The sequence below is a fragment of the Canis lupus genome, chromosome 2 (genome assembly GCF_048164855.1).
Source record: "Canis lupus baileyi chromosome 2, mCanLup2.hap1, whole genome shotgun sequence".
NCBI lineage: Eukaryota > Metazoa > Chordata > Mammalia > Carnivora > Canidae > Canis > Canis lupus.
In genome coordinates, this window is record NC_132839.1 from 7,636,467 (window position 1) to 7,650,804 (window position 14,338).

The 14,338-nt window shown below is 35.9% G+C and overlaps 1 long non-coding RNA gene across 1 annotated transcript in view; it reads right to left on the minus strand.

Moving 5' to 3' along the window:
• LOC140609813 (uncharacterized) overlaps nt 1-12,904 on the minus strand; it is a 170,487-nt gene extending 157,583 nt beyond the window's left edge. The window contains exons 1-2 of the long non-coding RNA XR_012011534.1: nt 12,360-12,904; nt 8,427-8,646 (exon numbers count right to left, since the gene is read on the minus strand). This is a non-coding gene — a long non-coding RNA (uncharacterized lncRNA). The remainder of the gene's footprint in view (nt 1-8,426; nt 8,647-12,359) is intronic.
• Between the last annotated feature and the right edge of the window lie 1,434 nt (nt 12,905-14,338).

Below are 14,338 nucleotides of genomic sequence, written 5' to 3' on the forward strand. Positions count from 1 at the left end.
CACTTTTAGGGAAACGAGAAAGCAAAACGTCAAATTACAATGTAGTTCTGTCAAGTTAGACCAAGGTTCCTGCCTCCCCTTCTAGATCCTCCACAGCCTCCACCTCCCTGAGGCTGCAAGACCAACACCCTTCCCCTGCCCCCTCAGCTACTCAAGGTGACAATGCACATGAAGACCTTTATAATGATCCATTTCCACTTCATGATTAATAATTACGCCTTAGAGTTAATAAACTTCTGTTGTGTAAGTCATGGTCTTTATGTGAAAATCTAGAGCTAGAACAGGCACAATGTCCTCTTCACCACATAAGCATTCAGTGCATAAGACATCATGTGTGAGACTTTGTGGGAGTGTATCGTCCAGCCTTACACAGGCATAAAGGGAGAGATCTTTAACCTACAATTAGTAATGTGTTAGTTTTCTTACTGCTTTATAACTTTGGTTTAAGAATGACATTGCATGGAGACACCTGTGTGGCTCAGTGGTTCTATGTCTGTCTTTGGCTCAGGTCAGGACCCTGGGGTCCTGGGATCGAGTCCCACATCAAGCTCCCCACACGGAGCCTGTTTCTCCCTCTGTCTGTGTCCCTGCCTCTCTCTGTGTCTCTCATGAATAAATAAATAAATTTTTTTTTAAATAAAATCTTAAAAAAGAAAAAAACTGCATTGCATGAAGTACACCTGTCTCCTAATTCAAGAAACTCCATACCTATCCTAGGTTAGTTTAAAAAAAAAAACCTGAACAATGTTACCAATACTGTATTGTAATACTATAATACTGTGTGTCATAAAATTTTATAAGGATCTATTCATTAGTGTAGAGGCTAGGCTACCAAGAAGCAATTGACTCCATTAGGCTACCACAGCATAAGCATATTGCCATTTCTTCGTTATCAACACATGACTCACTAATCCTATGAAGAACTATAAATTTCTTTTTCATATTACCTTTGCATTTCTGACATACAATGTTACTCATCTGGATAAGTTACTTGGTATTTTTATCATGAAAGACAATATTGATTTAGTTACTGACGGGATTCATCTTATCAGGAGAGGATATAAACTTAGAGTATTGATAAATACAATTCAGTGGTATAAATATATTTTCCTTACAGTTTTTTTTTTTTAACATTTTCTTTCTCTAGTTTGCTCTATTCTAAGAATATGGTATATATCATTCTAACACTGAATTATGTTTTAATCAAGAGGGTTTTGTTTTTGTTTTTTTAATCAGTAAGGCTCTGGTCAACAGTAGGCTATGAGTAGTTAAGTTTTAGGTGAGTCAAAAATTCTACACAGTAGAATTCCCATTCTACTGCATGGGAAGCTGGTGATCCCAACCCCCATGTTATTCAATGGTTAACACTCTGGTCAATAATACTGTAGTAACTTTGTCAACAGATAAGAACTACGCTTATCATTGTGAGCGTTTCATAATGTATACAATTGTCAAATCATTCTGCTGTATACGTGGAAATAATGTATGGCAACTATAATTCAATTAAAAATAATTTTTAAAGTATCATTCATCCTTCATTATGAAACAAAATATGATCTACATAAATTGTCTACATTTTATAGTATCTTATTTTTGAACAAAGCAATGTCTAATATATAAACCTTAGACATGAAGTAGAAATACATTATGTCTAAGTTGAAAATTATATTTGGTTTGGTTTAAGGACACCTTTAGACAAGGGAGGATTATTTAGAATTTAAAAACCCAATGGTCCTTTATTTCGAGAGACATACATGGGCCTCAGAGTCTTCAGATTGTATCCATTCCCTACAGCTGAATATATGCAAAATGTAATATTCGACTAGCCCAGTACTTGTATCTAACCAGGGGTAAACTGCATCCAAGGGATCTTACTGGACACATGCAAGACCTCACAGTTAACAGTGGAAGAATGAACAGGGTTTATTTAGGATCTGCTTATATTCTTTATGTTAGCTCATGATGTTTTGTATTATAATCCACTCATAGTAGCAAGGGTAACTGAAGGAATATTGGTATGACTAGTAGGAGGTCAGGGAAATGAACATTGAATTAAATGGACTCGAATTAAATGCTTTCATATTTTCCCCCCAAATGTCTCTTAATCCCTGAGCAACACCTTTGATGCTATCCTGGAAATGTATGTGAATTTCATTTTGAAATAAAGCAATAAAGCTTTTATTCAACTATTAAACATGTTCTCTTGAATGGACTTACATCTACCTAGAGATCCAGTAAAACTCAATAGCATATTTTAAGATCTTTCAGCGATAAAGAATTATGAAAATTAAAGATGCTTGAGTTTAAAAGAACTGATTCATAAAAAAAGATGACTTAGGCTTGTGATTATAGAGAGCATCAGGCTTACCTCCTGGAGGCTCTTAAATACTACACTTAAAGCTATATGACTTCATGAAAATTTTACAAGGAGATACATTCTAAAATTTGAGATTAAATGCACCTTTTTTACATTCACAGTTATTCATAGTTCATGGTTTATCGGTGTTACTATTTAAATTTTTGCTAATAAGTGTTCTCTTTTTTTTTTTTTTTTGAAAACTATAAAAACCCAATAAACACAGAAAGGAATCTTCATCCTCAAACATGTTTCCATATGAAATGATCCTTAAAAAACAAACTCTCAAAGGAGAATATTTAAATTGGATTACAAAATAAATTGATGCATGCCCTCATAGATAAGATATAAAGTCCTCTAAATCTACAGTAAAATTAATTAGACATTTCTATTTCTTCTATAAATACAGTAGTATATAAAGTAACATACTAGAGAGAGCCAGAGAGAATCAGCACATGTGGGAGTGAGGAGGGAGGCAGAGAGAAACAGACACAGAAGTGGGGCAGGAAAGGACAAAGTATAGAATTTAGGCTTTGAATCAATTCCAAAATAGTCCCCAGAAAAGACTATGTAATTTTTTTAAACAATAATGTGTAACATTATTGTTCAGGAATAGGTTCCAGTGACTGATCTAATACATTTCTCTTTAAAAAACCATTGTGATGAAAAAAATAAATAAAATAAAAAAACAAATAATAAATAAAAAACCATTGTGATGTATGTCGTAGACAGTCTCAAGCCCTTGTCCACTCCATGAGTATCACTGAAATATTTTTTTTAATTTTTTTTGAAATATTTTTTGATACGTGTAGTCAAAATATGCTCACACCAAAGCTGTGTAAAGAAAATATTTTCTTCATTTTAAGTCCTCTTTCTACTTCATCTCAAGGTCTAAATTTTATGAACCACTCTTCATATTCAACTCCTATCATGTCTATATTTTAGTTTGAGAAAATGAGAGTTTCTTTGAACATTTCCATTTTCCAATGAGAAGTCCTTACACGGTTGTCTTTTACCCTTTCCTCAATACAGCATATGTTCCTTCTCACTTCTGTGAGGCATAAATACTACTCATTTATAATATAGAGAATTTGGAGGTAAGTAGGAGTTGGGAAGAAGCACACACACTATTATTTCTACTTCATTCCTTTATTTTCTTTTACAGGAATGGATTTTTTACCTAAGTGCTTCAGGGGAAGTAGACACACACTCTAAACAGGTTTAACTGATAAATACTCAAATTCATTTACCGATTTTAATAGAAATAAGTAAAAGCAGAATGATTTTTGCGCTTATTTGATCAAAGAGGATCCAAATGAGAGACCATCAATAGTTTAGTTGTCATAATTAAATAGCATAAATACACATTTTTTTAAAGTATAAGAAAGCCACAGCTAAGTACAATAAGAAAAATCATCTCAGAGGATCAATTGTACTGTGTTCCTAAGGGGTCTCCCAATGCCAAGGACAGTTTTATTGAAAGAAGCCTGTTCTTTACTTTTTAATAACATATTTACTGTGGTCCACAGTTTAATAAAAGTTTTTGGAGTTTCAAATCCTTTAAGCATGCTTAACAGGGTCTCAAGAACAAGGTGCACTGGTGGCTAAGATAACTTTTGATACAAAAATAACACTTTATAGATCTTTTTATTTAGTTATTGACCCACTCCACACTGCCACTTTTTTTGTTGCCGCAAGGTTAAAGGCCCAAACTATTCAATATGTGCAACAATTGAAATTGACAACTTTTATACTTGCTGAGTAAGAATAATATTTCCAAAATAAATAGTTTTAACATATATTTCACAGATCAGGTTTTCCCGAACTGTGCTCAAATCCGTACACGGTTTTTGTTAATTTCATAGGCTGGCAAAGCCTTTGCAATGGAAAGTCAAGTCGAGTTATTAATTTTGCTTGATGCTTATCCAGTGCTCAAATTTCTTACTTATGAAATATTATAGATACTCAACATTCATTTTTAAGGGGAGCATTTTTTCCCCTCAAGTTTCAGTTTTGTTGCACATTTAATTGCTCATTTTCACTGGGAGTTGAGTTCAAGCCTGTGATACTACAGCAGCAATTTATTAAGAACTGGCACTTTTAAGGTTCCGTATTAAAAGATTAACTGTGAATTATAGCACTGATTGCACATTAAACTACCATCTTGTGCAACAAATGTTACAGATAATCTGCTACCTGAAATATTGGTATTTTACGGCTTTGGAGATTACATTAATTACAGTCACTTTAAGAATGCAATAATTAGAATGTTTTATGGTAGCCACTAAGGTCAGTTTATACAAGTAATTATTCACCTGCTACAAAGCTTCATGAAGGCATTAAGTAATCACATATATACACATACACTCGGTGTGTGTGTGTGTGTGTGTGTGTGTGTGTGTGTCTCACAAGTTGTGAGGTTTAGGAAGTTTCACACCACTGAACAGCATCTCTATGATCCCCCCCCCAAAAAAAAAAAAACATTTGAAGTAAAAATTAGAAATCTCTGGCATCAAATTTAAGAAGTGATATATAATGCCTATACATTCAAGTTTGTATTAAGAGATAATATTTTACTATGTATTAAAAAAAACTATGCTGACAGGAATATTTTTCCTCAAAAATTCCTGGGGGTCGGGGGGAAACATTTTTACAAACAAATAAGGGTAACTCAAACATTCACCCATCAGTTCTGCAGAAAAAATACCGATACTAATTTGGCATAATTCCTGTATATTACATTTCTAATATTATGTTCAAATAACTAACATGAGATACATGGGAACATTTATGCTGAAAAAAAAAAGATATACTAAATGAATACAGTAAGAGTTACAGGTGGGAAGTCAATAAACTGATTAATATAAAATAAAAAATGTTGCTACTGACAGGCGTTACCAACATTTAAAGCCTGAGCCACAATCCCCATTAAGAAAATGACCCACATGAACAATAGGTAACAATATGCAGTAAACAGACTAAAATTTGAAAAAAATAATTCTATTGCCATGATTCTACTAGGTTTTAGGTAGCCTGGCTGCAGCTTTTAAGCCATTATCACTGGGGAGTTCAGGAGAACATTTCGGTCTCAGAACTTCATCCACTGATTAACTGATTAATAAGTACTTATGAGAGGTCAGGACCTAGACATTGTTTCAAACACATAAGAAAAAATGTGGACATATGTTCTACATGAACGTCTCCATCTCCACTCTATACTTCTTCCCTTGCAAGAATATATCCCTTTGTTTAAGGCTTTGACTAGAACTCCATCATTAGAACACAATCCAAGTACTAGATGTTTAAATTGCCCACTCCATTCACCAAAAGATACATAGGTAGCTGTAGGGTTCTTAACTAGCCATAACCTAAACTTACCCTTTCCTTATCATTTACCTCCTCTGATACTGGTCCAATCTTTATACACTACCTTTTTTTTTTTCTCCCCATAAACTTTGCTGTTTTTGTGTGATTTTCTTAATTTGCCTTCACATGTATTCATGTCATACATTTGTCCATCCACTCATTTTATTTATTCCTTTTCCTCATCAACAAATACAGAATTCTGATATAGTCTAAAGCATTCAGCCAATTCACCCATTAAAACTATTGGGAATCAGTAGCCTCAGTTCAGATAATTTTCTCAGAGATCACATTAGGTTCTTGTTCAGGATCTCAGAGCCTCTTGTGTCCATCGTGAACTCTCAGACATTTACAGAATCATTTTTCTACTCTAGATTTTTTTTTGGTGATTTGTGTATCCAATTGGCCTTCCCCCAAATAAATTATGCTAATGCCAAATATGCTTGTATCTTTGAAGACAAAGATTCCATGATAAAAAGACCACACTATTTAATAGATCGAAGAAGGTGTGGAAATACTAAGTTGTAATAGCAAAGAATGTTGAAAGAAAACAAATTGGATTTGATTGTTGTCATTTACTTGTAAAATCCAAATAACCTCCTTCTATTCTAAATGGAGTAGCTTCAAAATAACAACCATCAAAGCAAAATTAAGCAAATGAATTGGTAGAAATAGGATACGGAGCTTGTGACATTCAGTAAGAAGGTATCTGACCAAGGAGGTAATATGTGGAAGGTGAAGAGAATTAACAGAAATACTGTGTCATGAAAGGCTGCAGGCATTTTCTGACACGGTAAAAGAACACTTTTAGAGAAATATTTCTGATTAAAATATGAACCTGTGGATTTAAAGTTCTACATACAAATTATATGTCCAATAATATTTATTTAGTAACTGAATTTTTTTTACTCAATCAAATTAAAATAATCACTCTTATTTCTTCATGTAGAGGTGCCTAACTATAAAATCTCACAATGGAAGAAGATTTTTCATATTTGTGAATACTCTGATCACTTAAATTTTTTGTTTACCGAGTCAAAAATTGTTCCTCAACTCGTTCAAGGTAGCAACCTTTCCATTATATGGTTGTTTTCAGAAATCATTGTGGAGAATTTCAGATGAAAAGAGGAAACATTTTTCTATCAACACTGTAACAGCCTGTTAAGTTAAAGGAAATAGGATTTCACTTTTAAAAGAAAGACTTTTAAGGACCCCATACTTATCATAATAGATTATTACACATACCTCAAGTTTAAAATGTTTCAGTGAAGTAATTATTACTGTAACATCTCTCACAGATGTAATAATCGATAGGCCGACGGATTGAGCTCAGAAGGAACACAGTATTAACCATAGGGAACTGCCTTCAACCAAATGCTCATGTGTTGTTGGATATGTCACGTAGCTACGCATCATCCAGTTGAAGTATTTTTGACATAAACTTAACTGGTCTTTTGTTTCATATTTACTGCTTATTACAGCTGTGTATTTTATACTTGAGAATATACAAAACACCTAACAGGCTTTTTCTCTAATCATCTTTACACTTCTTCCTAAGCCTTCTTCCAGAAGTACAATTAGATCATGCTAATCCCTAGCTCAAACCATAATCAATAATGCCCTATTGCCTACAGAATTATAACCCTTGCTCCTTAGGATCCGATCCCCTTATAATCTGGTCCCAACCTCAATTTCCAAAAACATGCCCCGTCTCACTTTTGCTCATGCTGTGATGTCTAGCAGCATATCGAAATAGAAAAATGTTCACATACAGTAAACGATAAATTGTTCAGCTTGGTAAAGCAGTATGTTTTCTTTTTTCCCCACTTTTGTTTTGAGTAAAATTAGTCATTACTTCTCACTACAAGGGGGTAATGTTGGACAGAAGATAGATGCCAGGAATAATGAAGAGAACAGCTGGCAGAGATCCACAGCTTTCTCCCCTTAGTCAATGCTCACTTAGTGGTTTTCATGTGTCCCTACCTCTGATTTTGAATAGTTCTTTATGCTTTACTTAGAACACTAACTGTCAACCTTGGGTGTGTTGTTATTTGCATATAAAATATGTCTCTTTAACAGAAAAGAGAATGCATGTTGATATTTGGATTTGTTTCCTTAAGCCCCCAATAGATCTTCCCCATATATATGGGTGACACCTGGAGATTCAACACCTAGCTTGGCCAGTTTAAGGACACAAGAATTTTCCTTCTCTGTAAAACTCTGTGCTAGAAAATACCTTCCCATTTGCTTAAGAACAAGAGTTTCCTCTCTGCACAGGTAAAGCTGTGTTTAAACGATCATCCCAAAGCAAGCTGAACCTGAGGCTGCACAAAACATCTGCATGCAATAACCACTGATCTTATGAAAGGAATGTGGAAACCTTAAAATTAAGAAAATTATGTAACTGCAATGGTTGATGTCCAGAGGAGTGAGACAAACATGAAACTACCAAAAGTAGCATGTGAGTGTGCTTTAAGGCCCAGAACACATAAACATGCCATAGCAATCAACGCTTTAAAAAATAAGCCAGGCCTGATTTCAGGTTCCCTTGTAAGGAGATTGGATTCACCACCCTTTAACAAGTAAAAAACTGAACAAACTGAAAAACCAATAGCCTTTCTTGGATTCATAAGAGAGGGGAAGACACAGGACAAACCAGTGCCTCAAAATTTGGACAGATAGGTGAATACAGGGAGCCATGTCTTACCAGGATGCATTCTCATGAACGGAAGTCAGTGCCAGAGCAGGAACTTGAGCTGTAGTTGATGACCGACTGGAGGCTCAGTGTGGACAAGTCTCGGAGTTAAAAACTCCACAGGGATCCAGGTCAAGAGAGGCCACCGCCCTACTCACACACCTTTGAGTTTTACCTCCAGGAGGTGGACTAGAGTTTTGGAGTAAATACTGGAGAGAAACTTCTTTATGCTCTGGCAGGGGGAGAGGAAAAGGAACGATTTTTAAATACTCCAGAACACCTGGCTATTTTTAACAAGCTTACCCTCAGGAGAAGCTATTTAACTAGAGCCTAAACTGTTGGGGTTTAATCAAAGCCTTACTGGCCTTTAGGAAGCAAAATACTTGACTCCAGCTAGCACTTTGCCTTTCACTGGGGAAGAGGCACATGTCAACTGCAGGCTCACTTTAACCATTCCATCCAATTCAAAGGGGGAGATGTGAGAACAGAGAAGCATTTGTGAAGTTCACAATCCAGAGCTATAAGCTCGCTAAAAACCCGAGACCTAACTACAGGCCTAAGGAACTCTTCCCTTGTCCTCACCAATTTACCCCGCATCATTAAAGGTCAATTTACAACAGATGTTTTTAACCTACCACAACGTATCTGGTCTTCAGGAAAAACTGACAAGAAATACGAAAAGGCAACAAACACAACTAGAAGAGGCACGACAATCATAAGAACCAGACGTGGTGGCGATGTTGGAATTATCTGGCTGTTGAAAACAAGTATGATCAATGTGCTAAGGGCTCCAATGGATAACGTAGACAGCATTTAAGAAAAGATGGAAAACCTAAGCAGAAAGATAGGTATCTTATGAAATAGCCAAAAAGAAATGCTAGAAAAGGAAAACACTACCAGAAATGAAGGATGACTTTGACAAACTTATTAGTAAGACTGGACTTGGCCAGGGAAATAATCTCTGAGCTAGAGGACATTCCAACAGAAGCCTCCATTACTGAAAAGCAAAGACAATGAGACTGGAGGGGTTTTTTCCAAAAAAAAAAAAAAAAAAAAAAAAGGCAGAACAGAATATCCAAGGACTGTGGGATAATTGCAAAAGGAGTAACATACACATAATGGGAATACCAGAAGGAAAAACAAAACAGGAAAAGAAGAAATATTTTACAAAATGATTAAGAATTTACCCAAAATAAGGTCAGGGACTAAATTATAGACCCGGGAAACTCAGAGAACACCAAGTGGAATATATATGCAAAAAACAAAAGCAAAACAACCAAAAAGCCCACTATGCTTGGCATGTCATTATCAGATACAGAAATTCAGAAATAAGCAAAAATTCCTGAAGGAAGCCAAAGAGGTGGAAGGAAACATCTTACCTGTAAAGGAACAGAAATAAGAATCACATCTGACAAAAAAAAAAAAAAATCACATCTGACTTTTTTTTTTTTTTAAGATTTTATTTATTTATTCATGAGACACACAGAGAGGCAGAGACACAGGCAGAGGGAGAAGCAGGCTCCATGCAGGGAGCCCAATGTGGGACTGGATCCTGGGACTCTGGGATCACGACCTGAGCCAAAGGCAGACGCTCAACCACTGAGCCATGCAGATGTCCCTTTTATAAAAGATTTTTATTTATTTGACAGAAAGAGAGAGCGAGCACAAACAGGGGAAGCGGCAGCCAGAAGGAGAGGGGGAAGCAGACTCCCTGTGGAGCAGGGAGCCCAATGTGGGGCTCCAACCCAGGACTCTGGGATCATGACCTGAGCTGAAGGCCGGTGCTTAACTGACAGGCCACCCGGGTGCCCCCACATCTGACTTCTTAAAAACTGGCAGGCCAAAAGAGAGTAGGGTAAACTATTTAAAAAGTAGAGAAAAAAACCCACCAACTCTTCATAATTATCCATGAAAAATGAAGGAGAAATAGACTTTCTGAGACAAAACTTGAGGGAATTTGTTGCCAGCAGAGAGTATTGCAAGAAATGTTAGAAGTTCTTTAGGGAGAAGACAAATAATAAAGGTCAGAAACTCAGATCTACATAAGAAAGAATATTGAAGGAAAAATAATGAAGGTAAAGTAAAGACTTTTGTTTTCTTTATTTTTAATTGATCTAAATTTGATCTAGGTTTGTTCAAAATAGCAGCAACAATGTATTGAATTATGCACACTTATGCATATAGCTTGTGTGTGTTTATATATATGCTTACGTGTGCTTACATAGAAATGAAACAAATGATCAATGACACAAAGAATGGGAAGAAGAAATTAAGATTATTTTGTTGGTGTAAGGCACCCACACTACCTATGAAGGTAATGGTTTAGCTAAAGGAAAACAAACCAAATGTCACGACCGGAATTTGAAAACATCATGAGTTGATAATCTCCTTCGTGAGAGACTTTAGAAGATCTAACGAAGTGGAAAATGTATACTCCAATAGTTAAAAATAACATTGTAATATGAAATTGACCCAAAATAAATATACTGATATTCCAATCAAGAGTGAAATGAAAGGTTTAAAAAACTGTGTTAAATCATTCATATCACAGAACACCATTCAGCAACAGAAAGGAACAGCTATCAATAGCCACTATAATTTTGATGGATCTCAACTTAATTATGCTTAATGATAAAAGCCAATCTCAAAGGTTACGTGCTGTACAATGCATTCATGTAACGGTCTTGAAATGACAAAGCATAGAGATGGAGAACACATTAGCTGTTCCTAGGAGTTAGGGTACAGAGATGGAGGGAAGTGGTGGTGCCAAAACTGGACAGCACAAGGGAACATTGTGATGGAGCTGTTCTGTATTTTCACTGTGGCAGTTGTGACAAAAATCTACATGTTATGAAATCATATGGAACTAAATACACACAGCATGGAAAGGTTGGTTGAGTGTGACTAAGAATGATGGATGTTATACATGTCCCTTTGTGATCCAATTGGTTGTGATATTGTGCGATAGCTAGGTAAGATGTTACCACTGTAGGGAATTCCTGAAGGTGCAGAAGAATCAGAGCAGGTGCGCATTATTATCCTCATTTTATGCATATGGTGATGTCAGCAAAGTGCTTAGCACAGCAGCTGGCTCTTAATAAATGCCCCAAATAATAGCCATTATTATTGTATAGTGCTGTTAATATCATGTTATAGAGTGGAAATGGAGGCTGGCTGAGGTTATGTAACTTGCTGACAGTCCTATAGAAGTAAACAAAACAAAACAGGAAACAAACAAACAAAACTTAAATTAATTACAGATTCTGGATCTGAATCCAACTACTTCTCTTCCTATAAGCCATATTGAAAAGCAAATTGAATAAGAAAAAAATAAACATACTAACAAAAAAACCTTCAACTTACATATTAATTGAAACTATGTGGTAGAAAGTATTATGAGGTCTGTCCGCTGATAAGTGATCAAAACCCCAACTTATTCAAGTATTAAAAATATAAAATCAAACTGCAGCATGTATATAAAAATCACATGCAGAAAAAAGCATCAATTTTTATCAATAGTAAAAACAAAATAATATAAAATTTATCACAAAATACAGGAATGTTGTGCCACAACAATCCAACATGAACTTGGAAAGTTAATGAAGCAATTACAGGTATGATAAAATATCTCAAAGCAAATATATGTGCTCAGATTAACAAACAACAAGAGGTGGTATCTAGAAAACACAGGAAACATAAGTGGTAAGAATTTAGGAAACAGATTGATGGGAAAATTATTTCAGAAATAAAGATTCAATTGCAAGAGCGTATGAGAGAGATTCAATTACAAGAGTGTATAACCTTGAAAACTCAATAGTTAATATGGAGTATAGGATGAGAAAACAAATAAAATGAAAAAGAAAGAGGGGAATACATGAAAAGATTCAAATAGACTATAAATGCAACAGATACTTCTGGTACCTCCCCCGTTCCTCTGTGCTTTACCATTTCAGTGCATTCTGGCCACCTGTTCACTACCAGCGTCTCTTTCTCTTCTCCTGAAAGCGTTTTGAGAAGTCTTCTGAAGTCTTCTCTGCCTATGCACATAGTAAGTTGAATGTAGGAGAAATAAATAAGCCCCAAAGAGCAGACTTTCATATATGCTTGATAGAAATCATCCTAGTTTTGTTGTTGTTACTGTTTTTTGCCCTTCCACTTGGATCGTTCTGAAGTCCATGGTTTTCATTGGCTCTGAGTTCTTCAGTGGTTGAAGAACATGTTGCCTCTGGTGATAAGCTGACAATAAGACATCCTCTATTACCCGCGTTTCCCTTTCTGTTTTCCTTCTTCTTTTCCATAACACATTTTTATTTATTTTTTTCCATAAAACTTTTTTAAAGGATGATCTTTTATTAAAGTTACTTGCATCAAATCCTACTTGCCTAAGGGTCTTCTTCTAGCAGAAACCAAACTGGAAATGGCTATTAACAGTCATGGGGATTATAGAAGCAGTTTTTCAGGATAAGATTTAGAAATTCAATAACTTTCTATCAGGATGACAACAAGGATTACATCACTGGTGGTAAGTGGGTTATGATGCGTCTCAGTGGGCTATGGCATCACAATTACTGCAACTCTCACATGTGACAGGTTGGGATCGGATACATATGTTAGAGGATCCATGACTTCTATGATACGTCTAGCAGTGGAGAGATATGCAGACAGTGGTGATAATAAGGGATGTGGAGTTAGTTATTTGTTTCTAAGTACCTCTGAAGCACTTACGGAAGAAAATAATGAGCTCAGGTCAACCAGCTATTATCTGAAACATGGTGTAAAAGTTAAAGAATTTCTAACACACTGTAAAGAGACCTTGATCTCCTGCATCAAAAGACAAGTCTGTGCTCAAATTCACACTCAAGCTCTGATTGTAAGAAGAGAGATGCTCTAGATAAAGCTAACTATAGAGCATGGTCAAGTCTCTGAGGCTAAAGGAAGCTCAATGATAAGGTTAGAGGAGGAGCCTGGGATAAGGATATGTGCACTGACATAGTTAAGAACTGTGTTAAGACAATTGAGTGCAAAATTAAGATGTTTTAACTGAGTTAAGAATTCTCAATTTCCCCGGAACCTCTGAGCTTACAAAAGTGATTAAGTGACCCGACCGTGACCACGATCATGCAGAGTTTACACGATTTTGTGCAAGCTAATACTTACCTTAGTCAAGGTCTGAAATCACTGCCTTGAAATGCTTCTAGGTAACTAGTGCCAAATTTCAACATGGTATAACTGGAGAAATATTGTTTATGATCCAGGAGTTAAGTGACTAATCCTGAAAGGAAATGAGATGACTTGGCTATGTACTGCACAGTGTGAAAGTAACATAAATGGGAAACAGCTTTGAACATTGTGAACATCCAGGATGTGATAGGAACATGGATAAGCAGAAGTTAAGCATCAGTATTCAATATCCTGCCAGGGTATGAGTACAATGATGGCTGATACAGCGGAGATCCTGCCACTGCCCTGACGAAGTATTGAGGAATATATTCAGAGATAGAAGCATACTAAAAGAGATTTATTGGAGATCCCTGGGTGGTTCAGCAGTTCAGCACCCGCCTTTGGCCCTGAGCGTGATCCTGGAGTCCCAGAATCGAGTCCCACATCAGGCTCCCTGCCTGGAGCCCACTTCTCCCTTTGCCTGTGTCTCTGCCCCTCTCTCTGTCTCTCTCTATGTCTCTTATGAATAAATAAATAAAAATATTTTTAAAAATTAAAAAAAAAAACAGATTTATTATAGAGACTAGAAAACCCAACTGTGTTTTTGAAGAGGGCCTAGAGGCCCATCCTTCCACCAAAGCAACAAAAAATGCACTAGTGAGGGGGCCACCAATTGCTGAGAAGCTCAGTAGTGCCAACCTCTATTGGCTAGAGGTGATTGCAGGGAAATCTTCTGTGGAAGTTAACTTGATGCTGTTACTGGT